The sequence below is a fragment of the Halichoeres trimaculatus genome, unplaced genomic scaffold (genome assembly GCF_033239565.1).
Source record: "Halichoeres trimaculatus isolate MK-OKI-2021-1 unplaced genomic scaffold, fHalTri1.1 fHalTri1_scaffold_18, whole genome shotgun sequence".
Taxonomy (NCBI): domain Eukaryota; kingdom Metazoa; phylum Chordata; class Actinopteri; order Labriformes; family Labridae; genus Halichoeres; species Halichoeres trimaculatus.
Genome location: NW_027437196.1, coordinates 11553041 through 11572525, shown reverse-complemented (window position 1 = coordinate 11572525; position 19485 = coordinate 11553041). Strand labels below are relative to the sequence as shown.

Here is a 19485-nt window from a genome sequence, read left to right as displayed (position 1 = left end):
GAGGCTGACTGAGAGACCAAATGGGATGTGTCTGAGTCTAATAATAAAAAGCCTCCTCAACCATAGCTGAGATCTGTCTGCCTGAGGAGATTCAGAGCAGCGTTTAGCCAAATTTGCAGAAAGCTCGAACAGACAGTGATATGAACTGATTTCTTAATATGTGGGCGGTACAGTGGTGCTTCAAAGCTAGACGGTTGGAGGATTTGATCTGCTGGCCTGTTGGAGTTTTACTATGTGGTCTTCCTCCAAGAGACCAAAGACATTCAGTTTAGGTTAAAGACATTTCTTGACTTTCAATATGTGAGTAAATGTGAGTGTTAAACAGAGATAAAGACAGATAACAGATTTTCTAGATAATCTCAGGGCATTTAACAGCCTGGATTATGGAGATTTACGAGGGGATGACACAGATAGCGGCGTCTTATTACAGGGACATCTATATTCACTGCTTCAGAGCCCCTGTAATCAATATTTTTATGTCAACAACTGATCAAATGATTAAATAAAAAGTGAAAAGGGTCACCTGTAGTTATATCAGACTCAGTAGTTCCCATCAGCTACAGGAAAAATTCATTAAGGGTCTTTCAGCTTGTTTTGACATTTTGACTCGAGTTTACTATCATGGATTCCAAAGACTGTGGTTGAGCTACCAGGTAGTAAACATACAGAGCATATAACAGCTAACCCAAAAACTACTTATCTCAGGAGGTGGAGGAGACCAAAACAGAGCAACAGAGACACTGAAAGTAAGATTTCACTTACAAAGCACATAGTAAACAAAATTAGTTGACCAACAGTATTCCACCATTTGCCTTGTATCCAAAGGATCTCAGATCTCAGAACTAAGAATGGATGGACAGAATGTCTTTTACTGGTGGAGACCAAAACAGAGTTAAAAAAAAAAAGAGTGAAAATTGTACACACGCCACACCACATTTAAAACAAGTTGTAAAATGAACTCTAGGGTAAGTGCTAACAGCACTAACAACTGTAGTTCTTCACGTATCCACTTGAGGGTGCCCACAAGGGCCATGAAACACTATTCAGTCCCATTTTAAATGCCCATTTTTACAACAGAAATAATACCTATACCTAATAACAGCCAGGTTAGAGAAAAAAAATGGTATGGAATTCAAATTTTCAGGAACATGCTGTTCCCACATGTACTTCACAGCAGGAAAGCATTCGTAATGAAAACACTCTAAAATATTATATACCATTTTAAGCTTAAGAAGGAAGGTAGGGCATGCAGGAACAGGAGTACTTCTACATGGACATCAATAGAGGCAACCTGCAAAGCAGCAAAACTGCACCCTGTACGAATGACGTCATCACACTACCCACTCACAGCCTGCGGTTAATGTTTAGGACTACTACCTGCTGTGTTCACACATGGTCCGACTCAGATACAAACAAATATTTTTCAAGTGGGGCTAGGTGGGAGAAGTCTTGATTAAGTCTGGATGAGTCGATTCATCCATTTAGGGAAGAGCCAGCACAACCTTATGACCAATACCTTAAACGCTAAATCAGAGAGGATTTAACTTCAAATCAGATTTTATCGATGTCTTAAAAACAGAGAATATGAACAAGAGCAAATGTGTGAACACACTTCCATATGAATGTGGGGAGATTTGTCCTGAACCACCTTTAAATGTGGCCTTAGGGACCAGATCTCAGTGCATCATGCTTACTGTTGTACTACTGTATTGGCTGTCCACTTGTCTATCGATTACTCAGGTGTTAACAGCCTTGTGTCCAAGCATATGAGGCACATTAATCCTTTTAAACACCTTACTTTATGACTGCAGTCCACTGGTCAGACAGGCAACATGTCCGCACACACACATATACACACACATAGTCCCCAGTCCTTCCCTCTGGTTCATTATGTACGCAGTGAGAAGGTTATTTTGTGATGCCTCTGTGGCTAACCACCGTCATCCACCACCTAATGGCTTTAGCATGTGCCTGGCAGCTCATTGGCTCCAGCGGTCTCAGATCTTGGAGAGCTGAAATGAAGCAGGGCATTGTTGTTGTGCTGCCGGGGAGGATACACTCAGTTGTGAAAGGAAAACCTGGCAGGAAGGAAACTTTGAAACAAAGTGCTAAGAAAAGGTGATAAAGGGACACAGGAGACGGATCTGTGCTGGGTGTGTGGGTGAATGAGAAGGGGCTGTTTCCCTCTCTTCCTGCCATTATGAGAAATCCTGGAAATGTTCAGAACTTCATGGAATGTTCTGCGGCCTTAAATTTTGGGGGAGAGTGGGATCTTTGGAGGAATGGAAAATCTAGGCAAACCAATTACTGGCTATACTTTTGCCCCATTTATGGAACATGTAATGATAGACTGCTTAACCATGTGACTGCCCCTTAATACAGATATTATCTGTGAAGACAAGCTTTAAAATATAAAGTTTCTCCACATGTGTTAAAACTCCAACAAGAGCGCGTCACTTCCAGGCCAGTAATATGGAAAATACCTGAGACTTGTAATGATCTTCAGCCAGAGAGGCTGCTAAAATATACCGTGAATATTTCTACACTTGGAACATGTTAAGGTTTTATTAACACTGGCATCACCACACAGCCCATTCATAGTACTCAGGTTTAGCAGCGTGGTAAAAGATTTCTCCCATGATCGAAAATGTCAGATTTTACAAGATGGCTTTCATTACTGTGAGAGGAGCCTGAGGCGGAATAACTCATCAGCACAGCGATGAAGTCTGGGCCTGAAGATGTGGAGCAAAGAGGCTGAAAAGGCATCGTCTCATCAGGTCACGCCAAAGTTTTAATTCATTTAGTGTGTTGTCAAAATGTATTTCCGTTCCTTATGTGTTATTCTGCCTCTTTGCTACCAACTCTTTCAAGCAAGTATCATCGTTCCCATAGATGCAATAGAGGAAAATTTTGTGAGGTAACTCCTTTTAAGAGAAAGAAAGTCTACTTATAAGGTAGTGGTTATGAAAGGATGGGGAGTATAAACATCTTTTCCTCAGGGGGATCACAATGTTATTGCTGCACCAAAGTAAAACTCTCGGCTCATTCATTTATTTACGTATGCATTTTAAACTCCCAGCAGGAATTTTTGGCATAGGCTGAAACTAATCCTGATGCCTCCATATGACCTAAAAAAGCAAACAACAACAGTGTCTGAATATGAGTTTTAAAACTGAACTAGCTTTGTTCTAGTTAAGATGAAGAAAAGAGGTGGGACTTTGGCCTCTTCAAAGACAGGTACAGGGTTCCAGCCTGTCAGTCAAGTCAGCCACGCCCTTATATGGGCAAATAATTAAAGTTTAGTGTAGATAGAGATAGAGAAATGAACTATTTAGACCCTATCACTTTTTTTAACAATGATGAAAAAATGTTAATGTTTGTAAAAAAAATCAGCTTATTTGGCTTTGTGTGTATGTGTTTTCCTATGTTTCTGAAAATGGCAGTTTGTAGCATTTCTGCATTGGCCCTTCATCTTTTCATGTGGAACCAGGGATGTGCACATGAAGTCCTCACAAAGTACACCACGTACACTCTGTACTTACAAGAGCAGTGTGTAAATCTTCCAGGGTAGTGTTGTCTGAAATCAAACACTGCTGCTTCACACCCACTGAAAATGACAATCACATTTCACAACTATTCACAGGAGTTCCTCTGTTATTCATTAGCTTCAACTGTGATCCATCATTTGATCTGTTCCCGGCTCTTCCTCTACCTAACCAAGGCGCAGACCATTCTTCACTTTTTGACCATTTTGAGTGCGCCAAAGTGGGCTGCGCTTTTCCATACTGTCAGTGTGAAGTGCACTTATGCATTCAAAAATATGAGTGTAAGTACAGAAACATGCATTTTGAGACACAGCTTCTTATCCCTCCAGAATCATAACATTATAATAATATATATATGGCACATGTTGTTTAAGTTGCAGTGTAACCACCAGCCACTTGAAGGGGCTGTAGCTCCAGTTTATGCAATAATGCTACATCTGTACAACCCAGATGTAAACAAACACAGATGTCAGATGGCATCTTATGGGGCAGTTTTGTGTACGCTGGTTAAACTGATATATCACAGTTTCACTAGAGCAATGCATAACCAGCAGAGGCATGTTGATGTTAACCTGCAAGGAGGACTGGAGGCTGGGGGGTGCTAGCTCTGCTTATGTTAGCCTTAGTTTACCTGGGAACTCTTTGATGCTCTTTTTTTATCATGTTCAATAGTTATGCTCTGTTCTCACCAAGCGTTTTCCTCCTCTTTGATTAGTCAGCCTTACAAATTTAGGTTTAGTTTAAAGGAAGAGAAAATCAGTCACCTCAAAAGATACCTAAACAAAACTGTAGCATTATCTAAATATAACAAAGCCTTGACTTGACTGAAATCAAAAATCTCACAACATTAACCATCAGGTGAGTGTAAAGTCCTCTTGAATTTGCTTGTTTATTATATTATTTATCTATGTCTAAAGCTCATTAACACCTCACTAGTCACGGTTACATGAGGAGTTTTTTATATGCGCAGAAAAACGTAAACATCACGAGAATTTATCAAAGCTGGAGGACGACAGTTTGTTTATCATGGTGTTGCAATACTCTGTATTGCGAGTTTGTTGTCCGTCCAGTCTTGAAATTATGTTCATTTCATTCAAAGTTTGGATCAAAAAAAAAAACTTTCCGCAGCAATCCAGTGCTGACTGCTCGCCGCCATTTTTAAAGTTGAGGAACGTCCCTAGTTGCATCTTACGTCATATCTGAGCATGGGCTGAAAGAACATACCCTGACAACTTTCCGTTTGAGTGGATACATGATACCTCAATTGGTTTGGGGAAAGGAATATTCCACCACTGTGAAACCGATTCAATGTCCATTCGGATTGGCACTTTTCTTTCAGAATGAGGTGTATACAAAGGTTAAATTCTTTCTGTTTGAGCGAATAAACCGAATGCAAGCGGAATATTTGAGTCCATGTAAACGTGGCTAATGTTGGGTGACAGGTTAAAATTTTAAAACGTGTGAGTATAACTTCTCAAGATGTCTGCAATGGCCAAAGGCATGCAATGAACGATGAAATGCAAATGTATTGTTGTGTTTCAGCCGCGCATCTACACGGAAACCGCGTTTTAGCTGATCTAAAACACAAACTCCAGAAAACGGCCTCCAGAGTGAAATTTTTCTTAAACACTCCCATTGTTGCCGTGTCAACAGTAAACCAGGGTTTTAAGTGGAAACGCTGACGTCATGCTCCGCTTTGTATGTAATACAGTACAACAGTGCGTTTCAGCGTTTTCAGTTGAAACATTTGTGTGCAAACAGGGCCTAAAGCTCATGAATGCCTGAATGTTGGGTGACACGTTTAAAACTAAAAATGTGTGAATATAGCTATCAAAGATGTCTACAGTAGACAAAGGTGTGCAATGAAGTTAAGTTTGAGCAGCACCATAGATTACAGCTGGCACCACACTCCTCACTGAGAAGAGTCCGTGGCCAGCAGTTTGAGATTATTCTTCCTCTAAGGTGAGTTTTATGGAGGGTTTTTACAGATTTTAGAGTGAATACGATCTGTAGCTGACAGCTGCAGACAGGCTTGGTAAGTTGTCAGAAACTTTCCCCGTGAACACTAAACTAACAAACTGCTTCTGTGACGTGTGACAAAATCTGTCATCAACCTAAGCGCGGATTTGAAAATCAAGAAGTGTCACAGTTTCTTAATCCCACCAGTGCTTATGTAAAGTCTTTGAAGTAAACCTGATTCACACAGTGCGGAGAAAGAAACTCCCTCTGTAGCTCTGTGTCATTACATTTAGCCTGAAATGGTTCTGTCTGATGCTCACGTAAGCACCCGAAGAAGGCCTCTTCCAGTATTTACATGGCAGAGTCCAGTTATCAGGCGGGAAGCAGGAAGGAGTTCTTTAAACAGACCCAAACACACCGTGTAGAAGTAGAAAAAACTTCTAACTCCAGAGTTCAGGTGTAGCTGCAGTTCCTGGAATAGCCCGGCTTAAGCAAAACATCCTGTGTCACCAGCTTTGCAGAGTATTTTCAGAAATGGGACTGTGACTGCGGCTAAATTAGAGTGAACTGAGTTCATAAGACAGAGGTGGAAATTATGAACTCATGCCACGTTAATGACTCATTAGCAAATGGTCAGCTGGGTCGATAAAGAGCGCTGGAAAAGCTTACATCTAAGAGAAAAGGCCATGACACAGCAGGTTGTTAAACGGGACTCAGGACAGAAGTCTCATCCATATTTATTGGGATTAAGCAGCTTTAGTACTTAAATTCAGACTTCTTAATTAACAACGCTTAACAGGGGACAGAAAACCTGGAGCGCTTTACATGCTTTCAAGGAGTGAAAGTGATGTAAGCAAATTTAGTTTAACAGCCCAGCACGCAGGGGGATTTATGTATTTCTGGAGAAATGATCACTTCTCACCTCCTCTTTGACCTCATTCTTGTTATTCTCACTGATCAACCTCCTCACAGGTCAGAGACTCGTGACAAAGATACACAAAGCACGTCCGTCACAGCACAAAAAAACAGCCCTGGTATGTTGTTTGAGCGTTTGAAAGAGGCACCACGACTCACAGAATGCCTGATGGAGTGGACGGATGGGAGAGGCGGGGTGGGGGTGGGGGTTGTTTACACTGGGAGAAAAGAGTCGGGTGGGTGTGAGGGGTTTAATGGGGACAGAAGAGTGTCAGGGCAGTGTCTGTTAAGAGTGTCTCCCGCCTTGGTCTCAGACCGTGGGTGGGGAACATTTGTCTAACCCCTCTTCTCATTACTGCCAGACAAAGACGAGATGGTCAAACAAATGACTTCACTGAATGGGCGGAGTCCGTGAAGTCTGTCAGACTGACAGACATCAAGAGGGAGGAGAGGAAAAAAGAGGAAAGTAGGACAGTATTTTCACATGAAGAAGAAGAGGAAGAAGAAATATATCCTGAGTCACTTTATTCCGATCTTTTACAGCTGTTCTCAGACGCTTATTTGTAAGTTGACCTTCCATGACTTCTCCGACATGCTCACTCTTTGCAGCGAGGCCAACTAACAATGTAGTTTGGTGTCTTGGCAAATTTTCAACTTGCCCCCAGAGAGTTTGACATCATGACAGGAAAGACGATTTTCCTCTGTGGATTATTCTTGTATAAGGAAAGCCAACAACAACAACAACAAGATCCAATGTTAGCATTGAACACTCGCTCCCTGAAAATTTTTATTCTAAAAGGGATGTTGAAGACGTTTGGTTGAAGACTCACTTCTTTTGATTCCTTTTATTAGTTGAAGGGGAAAGGGATAAAAGAAAAAGTGACGAAACTGACACTAAACCAAAGTAATTTCACCTACATCCAAGAAAAGAAACAACATTTGGATAGAGTTAGTGTACTTTTTGGGAAGTTCTTTCAGCTTTTCAAAGAAAGCTTATTTTGCATAAAAAAGAGGTCAATTTACAAAGTGAAATCTGTAATTAACATGATAATGATGTGGTCTGATCACAGCATGCAATCACCTCCTCATCAGTCCAAATCAAACTGTTTCATCCGAAAGTACAGCTCCACATCTAAGCTGCTCAAAGTCCTCCTAGAGGACAAGATCAGTCAGTGAACTGAGGACACAATTAGGAAAATTCTGAAAGCTTCTTAAACTTGATATGATACAAGCTGAGGACACTTTTCTGAGCTCAAAGCTGGGAGGTGACCCTAGGAAGGAAGTCAGGATTTACATCAACCTCAAAACCAAGAAGTGATTTGTGATGAGTGCTGGTGGAGGATTGAAGAAACAGGAAGTGATTCTGGATTTTATCAAGCTAAAGATATCCAATTTAGTGCAAATTATTGATCTTTAAAACAGATACTACAAAATGAATTCCTTCTGTTTGTTCCTCTACAGATGTAACGCTTTTCATGATAATCGTCGCAAGGACAGTCTGGGGTGAAGTGTCCTGCCCAAGGATACTTCAGCGTTAGGACAGTGAGACCAGGGATCAAACACTAAGCCAAAGCTGTCCATCTAATGAGGTCACACTCTATAGGTTTAGATTTAGGCCCCATTTACACAACAATTCAACCGAGAACACTAAAATGCTGTAAAAAAGAAATCTGTGTTTTAACGTAAATGCCAAGGGACTGAAAACGCTGTAGTAAGCATGCCAGACCTGTAGTTTGCGCTGTAACTGTCTTGTCCAGAAGCCACTTTTGGGTGAACTCCACCAAAGTAGAGTTGGGCCGATTTTCTGGTGTATTGGCGAATACTAAGAGCAGAAATGGAGCGACAGATGCACATTTTGTATAAAGACAGTCAGCAGATTCAGCAGATTAAGCAAAACAAGCACAACATGGTAGGCCATGACGATCGTAACAACAGTACTGTTGTATAGTTATATGCGCTTCCACTGAAATGGCCAGCTTACTGTTTACACAGCAATGGTGTTGGCAGCGTTTCAGAAAAATTCCACTCTGGGGGCTGTTTTTTAAAAGTTTGTGTTTTAGGTCAGCTAAAATGCCGTTCCCGTGTAAACATGAGACCGAAATGCAACAATACTTTTGCGTTTCACCCTACAACCGTTATTGTGTAAACAACCCCTTATATTTAGTCCATGAAGTCCGAGCAAAAATGTGTAGTTTTGTATTTACACTGTCATGGAATGAGAGGATGAATTAGCATTTTAAATTTGTCCCAAAAGAAAGAAAGCAAGGAAGGAAAAAAGAGAAGAGAAAATGGGGAAAAGCAATCAAGGAAAGAAAAAAAGAAAAATTAAGATAAAAGAAAGCAAGAAAGAAAGAAAGAAAGAAAGAAAGAAAGAAAGAAAGAAAGAAAGAAAGAAAGAAAGAAAGAAAGAAAGAAAGAAAGAAAGAAAGAATGTAGACATCATTATGCTACTGCTTGGATGCATCCAAAGAGTTTAACTTAAGACTTTAACAAATCTGGTCAAAACTGTTCCATCTAGATCTTCTTACTTTTTTGTTTCTAGTCATAAAGCAAAATAATGATAAAGTTATGTCTTAAGAAAGTCTGATTCCCTGTGGTTATTTACTTAACCTGCTGTAAATATGCCCTTATTATTTTCTTTCTCTGTATTTGTTTAACATGTATCAAACAAACAAACTTCATGGAGCTTCTTAAGGGGGGCATGCTCGATCATATCAATAACTCAGCCACAAATCAGAGCTGAAATGAAAGCCGTGTAATGAGGTTTGATCAAAACCCTGAAGCTCAATGAGACGTGGCGTGAGTTGGCTTGAGGCCCAATGAGGGGTGACAGCACAGACAGCTCGCTGGAGAAACACCTGGTCAGACCTCCTGCACCCGCCCCCCCCAAACCGCTATCCAAGCCCTCCATCTCCACCCCTTCCCTCCTCTGCACTGCTCGGCCACATGCCACCAGTCCAGGTGTGTTTCCACTGAGGCTCAAAGCCCCGTCGAAGCCCTCAAACAGCACAGCAGCAGATTTTTATCAGCTAATACATGTGGCCTCAGTAAGGTATCGATCTTGATCTTTAACATCTGGATTCTGACGCAAGAAAAAGATCCAGCCAGGTAATCAAGGGGTCAAAATGTTGCCTTATCGTCCTCTAATGATGTCAAACAAATGAAGGCATATGGGTAGGAGCTACTGTGTGTAAAAACTCTGCCAGGGCCTCATATGCTAGCACTTAGACGAATAGCCCGGCTGAATTAAACTGGCAGCCAAAGCACTGCCTAACAGTTAATAACAGTTTCCCTTGGTCTCGTGACAAATTGACGGCCTGCTACATCAGCAGAGCGCAGTAAAAAACTTGTGAGAGACAGTCTGGAGCTGTCAAAGTGCCGAAAACGAGCGATGAAAGATGAGGTTCAGGAGCTCTGGATGGGGAGCAAAGGTGCTTGATCATTTGTCTTTCTGACGAGGAGCTCACCCCCTCAGACCTGTTTACTTTCCCTCCCTGCGGGGGGAGCTTAAGTTGATATACTTATTGCTGAAAGAGACCTAACAAATCTCAGCCATCTCTAGACACCTGGCTGGTAAAAACATTGGGCTATGGAAAGTATGCCCAGTCAGAGGCTGCCTGTAAAAGTTAATGTTGCGAAAACCTGTGAAGAGTTTTTAACTGGACTGTATAGATAATAACACCTCTTTCACTTACAAGACCATTCATAATTGCTGTATTATTAATCTAAATACCTAAAACCAGGACAAGGGAGGTGTCAGAGCAGACAATTAAAAGCAAACTTAAGAACAGTTTTTTTTTTTTTTCATTTTTAACAGCAAAATAAATGTATGAAACAGCTTTGCCAGCAGGGGGTGCCATAGCTGAATGCAAACTGTAAGTTCCACACAGGAGCTTTAAACTTTAACCCTCATTACTCCGTCAATTGTAAGTAACTCAGAGGTTGGAAAAAGTTGCGTAACACAGGTGTAGTGACATCTCCAACATTTTTCTAGTGTCTTTTCACAAGATGTGCATTTTCGGCGACCCAAAAATACATCTAAAATTTCAAGACAAAGACGTTTAATTTCCCCTCAAAGATCAATAAAAGATTTCTGATTCTGATCAAAATCTTGCAATGTGGGGTTTAGAGTCTGTGGCAAAGGCAATAAGCCAGATTCAAATTGCTACATATTGTTAGCCTCGTGACATAACCCCCTAAGTTATGTTTCAAGGTTTTCAAAGAAATAAGACAAGAAACCCAACATTTTAAGGTTATTGTGATTATTTAAACTACCATAAGATATAAAGTATATTCTAATTATTTATCCCATGTTCATTGAAGTAAGACAATCGGGCAATGAAAAAAACAATATGCAGCCTGATGTGTACTTGTTACTAATTGTAACAACATGTCTTGAAACATGGACGTAGTCTTCCCAACGTCACCAGTCTATTTCTGAAATGGAAAATAAAGTACATCAGTTATTGCTGCCATATTGGAAGGGGCAAGGGCTTCGCGTACAGTTATAGGGCACCTGTCATTCACGTGACCTGAGCTGTGCCTCTGATTGGGCGAGCTTGCGATCTTAATATCCTCTGACCTGCCAAGTTAGGAAAAAATCCCCCCCAGTACAGTGTGTGCTGATATTAAAATTAGTGATTCAGACAGGAGATGTTTTTTGAACTAGTCTGTTAATAGGTAAATTTCTACTTTGAAAACTGCTTTTTTGGCTTGGTGTGCATGTGACTTCAGGTACTCCCGAAGCCAGCTTTAAGCGGACACTTGAGAAACAGCAGATTTTAGCACTTCCGCATTGTCTCAAATTCTTAGACCGGAGGTTGCTGCTTGGTCTTAACAAATAAGCCTGCAAGTCTTGTTAATAGTCCAGAGGGTATCCCTGGACCCCAATCCTCCATACACTAATTTAGCATCAACACAGTTGATCTCCTTTGATGTCTTCTGGCTTTTCTCAATTGTGGTATGATAGCAACTAAATTTAGTCATAGGTGTTTCCAGCACACAGACAAGTTGCTGGGGCTAGCAACTGACAATAGGGCTACCATAGATAATGCATGAGGTTTATTAAAGTCAGTGTGCACACTCAACCACACAATGAATTACTGATGTGGAAGTGATAAAAACTGCGGTTCTCCAAGTGTCCACTGGAGGCTGACTCCAGAAGCACTGAAAACTACTTACAAACAAATTCAAAAAGCATTTCACTTTACAAGAAAAGTAAAAATGTTTACAGCAAAGCAATTTCGGTCTGAAAAGCTGGGGGACAGGAAGTCAAGGGGGCAAATTCTCCTGCAAGTCAGAGGTTTTGGGGATATTAAGAAGACAGGTTTAGCCGAACAGGAGGCACAGCTAACCTGACTGAGCTCCGCTTCTTCACCTCATAGTAGTTTGACTTAAGTAACGTTGAGTTCAGCGACACCCAATGACAAAAGGCTTCAAAACCCAGCTTCTGAAACAGATAGGTGAATTCACAGAGACTGTCCCTGTACTAAAGAGTTTATTGTCACTATAGTTACCGTGGTAAAATCTTGATGAAGCATAAGCCCTTGGTTTTTTCCTTTTTTAAAACATTTCTGCGCTTCTCTCACAAGAGCTTTATCGAATGGCATTTAGGCTTTTAGGACCCCAGACTTAAGTATTTTCTTTTGAAGGAAAAGGTTCTTAAAACTTGGAATCAAATCACACTCGTACGTATAAATTTACGTGAATTAAGTTTATTTCTGGTCTAATTTTTCCATCTTTCCATGCAGGGTCAGGTCACTGTTTTCCAGATGTAAATCTACTCAACAGTGGAAAAACCTGAAGTACTTCCAGCAGTGTCAGAAACCAGACAGGAAAATGGGCTTGTTAAGACAGTAAAGTACTTGAAATGCTCCTTTATTTGCTGTGTGGTGACAAACTAGTGGCATGTCAGTCACTTACGGGCGTATATCTCCGGTAATAGGAGATCACTGAGCTGCAGTTTACTGCTCTGTCTGTGAAACTGTGTGACACGAGAGTACGGCGCCTCTTTGAAGTTGCAAACTGACATTGATAATCACTTTGAGAGGAGGAATGCAGCATCTCCCTGGTGGGAAAATAAAAAAAATCCATTTGATCCAGAGTGTGAGGAGGACCATACATGGTTGCAGATACAGTAAATCTGATCTCGTGTAGAATTAATCCATTTTCAAGACAAAGCTTAGAAAACGTCTAAGAGTTAGTTTTTTTTTTTTTTTTTTTTTTTGTGACCGGTGTTTTCAAGTTCAATCCTCTCGTGGTCTGACCTGCACCACTCATCTTCCTCATTAGCTTAATTAGACACAGCCACACACACATTAGAAGCCCCCCCCCTTCTTTTTTACTTCTCTCACTGAATAGCTGGCTGCAGTTCAAGGCACCACAAAAACACAGCTATGCAAAACAAGCAGCTTTTCCAGGCGGGGGGAACCATCAGCAAACAGCACACACACTCAGAACACTACACTGAATATACCATTCAATACAGACCCTGGAATTTAAAGTGACATTGCGTGCAGCATTAATAACAAGTCATGCAGAATTATTGCTTTGAAATAAACCTGAAGACTGGGTTTGTGCTGTTTTGTTTTTGTTTGTTTGCATTTTAAACTCTACATTTGTGTGTCATGACTCACCTCTCTGTCCGCCTCTCTGCAACACACACCAAGTCCTGGTAGAAGAAACTTGCGGCACCAAAATCAGAATGACACAACTCACTAAACCACCCTAGCTTACGCCGTCAGGGTCCAAAAAGTTTTTGCGCTCTCCCGGCAGTTCAGCACACTTTCTCTACTTTACTCCCCCTCCTTCTCTTTCTCCCTCCCTCTTTTACTTCAGCACTTCCTGGACTGCTGTTTATGCTCCAATCGGGCCATCCAAGGAGCTGCCGTTGCCCCTCCACCCTCTGCTTTCCCTCAGCCAGCAGCTATTGTTTGGCTTGGGGGGCTCGTCACATGTAGACGTCTGCATATGAGTTCCCTCTGCTGCCGCCTGAAATCTGTGTCTCTCCTCGAGCAGAAGAAGAAGAAGAAGAAGAAGACGCAAACCAGGATGGGAGAAAGTCTGGCAGGCTGAAGGAAACCACATGGATGGGGGCTTCCTGCTTTCTCAGGGAAAAGCAAAAAGGGGGAGTCCAGTAGGAGTCGGGGGTGTGTCTAGAACTTTCTCTCTAAATCCAACAGCTTGTTACTGCAAACCGCAATGGGGCTCGGTCCCCATATAGCCCCCAGAGAGTCTAATGAGAGCTCTGTCGGCTTTCCCATACCCTGATAAAAGGTTTTTACCCCAGTCCCAGCCTCCGATTCCCTATTTCACCAACAGCCAGCCAAACTCTGCCAAACCGGCTCCTTTTGCAGGAGTTCCAAAGTAAGAGGCACAGAAGTGTGAAGAAGGGGTGCAGACTAGCAGAGGTAAAGGTTGACATGTGGGAGGAGACAGGTTGACAGCAGCACACTGAGCTTTTCTAAGTGATAACAGCTCTGTCATCACAGGATTGTAACACCCTGGGAGAGCTCAGAGCAAACACCTAAATATGTGGAATGTTCAGGGTGGTTTAACCGGAAATTTCTGTTTGACTTTCAAACGTCTACTCAGAAGAGGAAGTCTTCTTCTGGGATCAAGTAAAATGATGTCCAGTGTCTGAGCTAAAGCTCCTGTCAATGGCTACTATCATCTTACCAACACAGCAGGCTGAAGGCTAGTGCTGCTGGCTCTGCTAATGTTAGCCACGCTTTGCTAACTAGTCTTGATTTCTCTGCGGACTCTCCCATGTTCAGCTGTGTTGGATAAATTTTGCTTACATATGAATGTTTTCTGCTTGTTTACATTTTTTTTCAGTAAGGAAGAAATCATTTGCTTGAGAACACCACTAATAACATCAAGCTAAAGAAGTGTTTATACGTAACGCAAAGAGCAACAGGTCTTTACCTCAGACGACAACTTAATCTGTAGGTAGCACCAAAAGTACCACCCCCAGAATGTCATAGATATTTCCTAAATGCACAAAAAAAACTGCACTAACAAGTTAGTTATATAGGTCAACTGGTAACTTTTCAAAATTTTTAACATGCTTAGGGAAAGACAAAAAAAACAGTTTTCATCTTCCTGTAACAGTTTAGCACATCTGTAAGAAAGAAAAAAAATGTTGAGCTTATTTGTGACAAAAGTTGGGCCGTTCTGAGACAAACATTGGGTTCAACACGAGTTTGGCTCAACTGTATCAAAAAGGGGGCACTAATATGAGAGATATGAGATCCGTGAAAAAAATTGGGCTAATCTGAAACTAAAAGTACAGGTAACCTCAAACAAAATTTGAGAATGTATCCAACAAAAGTTAAGGTCTCCCAGAGCAGAAGCTGGGCTAATCTGTGACAAAAAAAATGGCCTTATCTTCAACAAAAATTTTCGAAAGTCAAGCCAATATGTGACAAAAATCCAGCTAATCTGTGACAAAAATCAGGCTAGTATGCAACAAAATTGGGCTAGTCTTTATCTAAAATTGGACTGATCCAAAACCAAAAGCATAAGTAAACTTCCCCAAAATTTGAGCCCATATTCAACAAAATTTAGGTTTGTCCAAAACAAAAGTTTGGCTAACTTGTAACAAATTAGACTTAACTTTGACAAAATTAAGGCCAAACTGTGACAAAAGTTGAGTTGATTTGAGACAAAAGTAAGGCTAACCTGTGAAAAAAGTGAGGCTTATCTGTGACACAAAATGGGCCAAACTTGGACAAAAAATATTAGGCTAATCTGTGATGAAACTCTCGCAAGTGTGTAACAAAAGTTGTGCTCGTTTTTGACCAGAGTCGAACTGAATTGTGACAAAAATGTAGCTGTAGTGGCAAAAGCTGGGCTTATCTTCAACAAAAGTGGGAGTATTCTGAAACATAATAGTTGTGATTTTTGTTAAAAGAACACTACACTTCAGGATATCTGATGCCCAAAAGTTATGGCACTCAAAGGAACTTGGTGAAAATAATCTAAAAACTACTCTAGACATTGAAGCTGTAGAGTTTGACATATTCTAAATCTGAAGTCCTCAGCACACAACTTTTCGTTACAAAATGTGTGGTTCCCAAAGCTTATTTCCACTTACAAGCAATTTTGCTCACATTTACCAAACTGAGCCAGGTGTGTGAAACTAGTGTAGTGCTCCTTTAAATCCTCTACAAAAATCCATCTTCTGCCGTCTTTTCTCCTCGGCTCAATTCTCCTTTTTCTTCTTTTCTGAATGGCATACATTCACTGAGTCCAGCTACTGCGGCACATTGAAAAGTCTCTCTGCCAGGTTGGATTCAGGAAACATTCATCTTCCCTTGTTTAGTCTGGGCACCATGTGTTGGACCGGCATGACCACTCTCCCCACGCAGACCCCTCCTCATATGCACACAAGCACTGAAAATCCCAACACTGACAGACATGACCCGGACATTCGCTGCTGTGCTTCGTTGTTCAGGGGGCCCCAGATGCACAAACCAGTGAACACTTCAAAGCAGAAGTTACTACAAAGCAGTAGCAACATGAAAAGAGAAAACACACTCAGTGACTCAGGTGTGTCAGAGCAGAGGCTTTGTGCATCAGCATCCATTTCTTATGCTGCTTTAATCACGCAATGAAGGAAGAGAAAGAGATGTTGACTCAGAGAAAAGGGTCTTTTATGGAGCTGATAACAGGAGGCAGGTGCAGTGAAGTGCTCACAATGTAATATTTGAATGGTTTGGAATAGTTTTTGACCATGTGAAACTGTACAGGCATGTGCACATGAATGCATTTTAAAAACATGATTCAACGCGAAAGGAAAAAAATGACTCAACATCACTTTGTGTCTGAACAAACCGTTTAAACAGATCCCACTTTTCCTAATCCCTTAGTGCTAAATCCTTCCACGGCTGAAAAGAGACCCAAACAAATGAAGAGGAGAGACAAAATAAATCAAAACATTCAGGATTTAACAGCGAGGGAGCAGGTGAGGATTACACCTGATGCTATTCAGCGTGGAGCCTCAGCTTGAGCTGCCAGACTGCTGCTGAGAAACTCCGCAGTCATACGCTGAATGAGCCACCTGTTTGTCTTGGAAGAGACTGAACCCGACTGCACGTGGATTATGAAGGAGTAAGTGACAGGCACTTTGCTTTCTGTGACACAAAAGCTCGAAGATTCAGGAGTCTGCATGGTTTCAAAGACAGCTTTAAAAGAATCCTAACAGGGGGAAAGTAGCGCCGAGCACAAATGCCAGATTGGAAACGGATGAGTCATAGAACACAAGCCGCCTTTTGACAACCTCTTTTATCTGTTAATGAAATCTTCTCATCTAGTTCACAGTTTTTCACCCATGTTGCATTGTTGCTGAAAACTCTAAATGGGGAGATAAAGCTTTAGCTAATGGCTGTCGCTGAAATCCACAAAATCAAACTCAGTTAAAGACACAGAGGCAGAGCCAGACTTATTCACCTGGGGTGGCCTGGGATAACGGAATTGGTGCTCTTTTTTAACGGCTTTAGCCTGCCTACTCCTGCTGCTCCCCCTGCCACAAACTTTGCAACCCAGCTCCTCCTTTGACGCTGCCTCTGATTTTACAAATGTCACATATTTCATCACTGGTGCTTGCTTTGTTCATTCTTTGCTGATGCTCTCCCTGCTTTGGTTTTTAATGCATGTACACGTAAGAGAAGAGAGATGTTGTCTCCAAGTGGAGTTATATGCACATAAGGTAAAAACAGCCCTATCTCACAATGATAGAGAATCCTTTAAAATAATCCTGGATCCAGACGGTGATCCAGATCACCTCCAAAATTTTATCACTTCTTCCTTATCTTATTTCGAACATTTTCTGAAAATTTCATCAAGATCTGTTCATAACTTTTTGAGTTATGTTACAATATAAAATAAAAATAAAAGTCGACAAACTGTTTGATGATACAAACCTTGCCTTATCAGTGGCACATCCTCAAAATGTATGATCAACACATTAAAACACAACAGCAGGAAAAGAAAGCCCAGGCAGCACAGGAATACAACTACATAAACTAAGACCACAAGGACCAAAGGTAAAGAGAAGTAAGTGAAAGATGGTGATGAGAAGACGATAAGAAAGAAAGATAAAAACAACATAAATGATAAAGTAAATAAAGTAGATAAAAGTTACGGTAGTAGCAGTGAAGACGATGAGAAGACAATAAGATGATAATGGAATGAAGTCAACAAGAAGTTGATGTAAATGCAATAAAAGATGATGCAAAGACAATGAGAATAGGATTGGAAGATGGTAAGAAGATGATAAGTTGATTAGAAGTCCATGAAACTATGATGTGAATATGATGAACAGATGTTAGGAAGATAGATGTCAAGAAGACAATAGCCACGGTTACATGAGGAGTTTTCCGTCTTTCCGAATGGAATCCTTCTGAATGACTTTTACGTAAAGAATAGTATACATGGAAAGGAGTATTCCAATCTCTGGTTTACATGTGCCACTATAATCAAACAGAATAGTCAATGGGGCATGTGCAAACAAACCTAAACAAACGTAAACAAATCGAGAAATGTCTCTAGTTGCGTCTTACGTCATATCTGAGCATGCCCTGAAAGAACGCACCCTGACAACTTTCCATTTGAGTGGATACATGATACCTCTTGTACCTCAATCGGTTTTGGCGAAAGGAATATTCCACCCCCTGTGAAACCAATTAAATGTCCATTCGGATTGGCACTTTTCTTTCAGAATGAGGTGTATGCAAAGGTTAAATTCTGTTTGTGTCTGAGCAAATAAACCGAATGCAATAGGAATATTTGGGTCCATGTATACGTGACTAATCAGAAAGGTGAGGGGAAGACAACGTCACATAATATCAAGGCAGTAAAGGCATGTTTTTAGAAAGGATTTAAAAGATGAAACTGCCTTATATCCATGGACAGGTCTGGAAATCAATCCGGTCCTGCTTGACCTGAAAGGGAAGCTACGAAGAATGAGCTCCAAAGCATTTGAAATAACCTTTATTCGCGCTGATAATCTCATTTTAAAGTGTGGATTGCGATCAGGCATATACGAAGAAAGGAGACTTTTTCAAGATCACATAGAAACTTGTCACAGCCCCTTGAATATTCTCAGTTTTGATGCTATAGTGATATTATGTTTGCAAAACAGCTGAGAAAAATCAAATTATGACACTCTGAGATTGCATGTATAAATAGTGAAGTATACACTTGTTTTGCAGAGTCAGAGTCTCGCCAACGCCAGGATGTGGTTTGCAAGTATTAGTCATAAAAACACACCCAAGGCTTCAGTTACCATTCACAAAGATCCACCTATAGCCCGTGTACCAAACTGCTTCTTACATTTATTTAGCCCCAGATCATCCAAAGCCCTGGTGAGCTGCTGCTCTTTATTTCAAAGCCAGACTCATACGCTTCAGCAGCGAGGCTGGAGAGTTTAGCCAAAGGGCACTCCTAGTGGAGCTCCTAGTCCGATGCGGTCCATGAGTCAGCATCCAACACTTGAAGAGTGCATGAAAAGATCTAAAGATGACTCTGAGCATGCTTACATTATGCAAATATTGATTAACCAATCGCAAACACACCTGAGTCACCTCCTGCTCATAATGTGATGTAACAGCTTGGCTTATCCGCCTGCCATTATGGGTTTCTAATGATGAGGAGTTAAACAGCTATTGATTAAATAAATTAATAACCGCCTGAGGTAATGAGAATGTGCTGTGAAGAGGTGTGAGATAGGACTCAGGCCAGAGGAGAGTGTGGCGCTATGAGGTCGGCTGCTGCGTTGACAGAAAAGGAACAATGAGACATAACTCGCAGAGAGCACAGCACAGAGGGTCAGAGGGTCACATGACTGTGTTTCTGTCTGACTGCTGCTCTCTGGGTGGGCGCACAAACAAGCCAGATACAAGCAGCAGCATCTCAGAGATGGGTCTGGACAGATGACATCATGGCTCTGTAGTGAAGGGAGGTCAGAGCGGATCAGGTTTGATATCAGGCTTATTTGGAGGTACAGGAGGAGATGTGACAGGCTGGGGGAGAGGTCCAGGAAAGGTACCAGAGAATATGGGAA

The 19485-nt window shown here is 41.3% G+C and overlaps 1 protein-coding gene across 10 annotated transcripts in view; it reads right to left on the bottom strand.

Annotated features, from left to right (window-relative positions):
* Positions 1-19485, bottom strand: part of kiaa1217 (KIAA1217 ortholog) — a 153484-nt gene that overhangs the window by 76217 nt on the left and 57782 nt on the right. Inside the window, exon 1 of one of the 10 annotated variants that reach the window (XM_074693253.1) lies at positions 13055-13483. The exons of the other annotated variants lie outside the window; for them this stretch is intronic. The gene's annotated coding sequence lies outside the window, so the exon portion shown is untranslated. Of the gene's footprint in view, positions 1-13054; positions 13484-19485 lie in introns of those variants that run through there. 10 annotated transcript variants of the gene reach the window in all.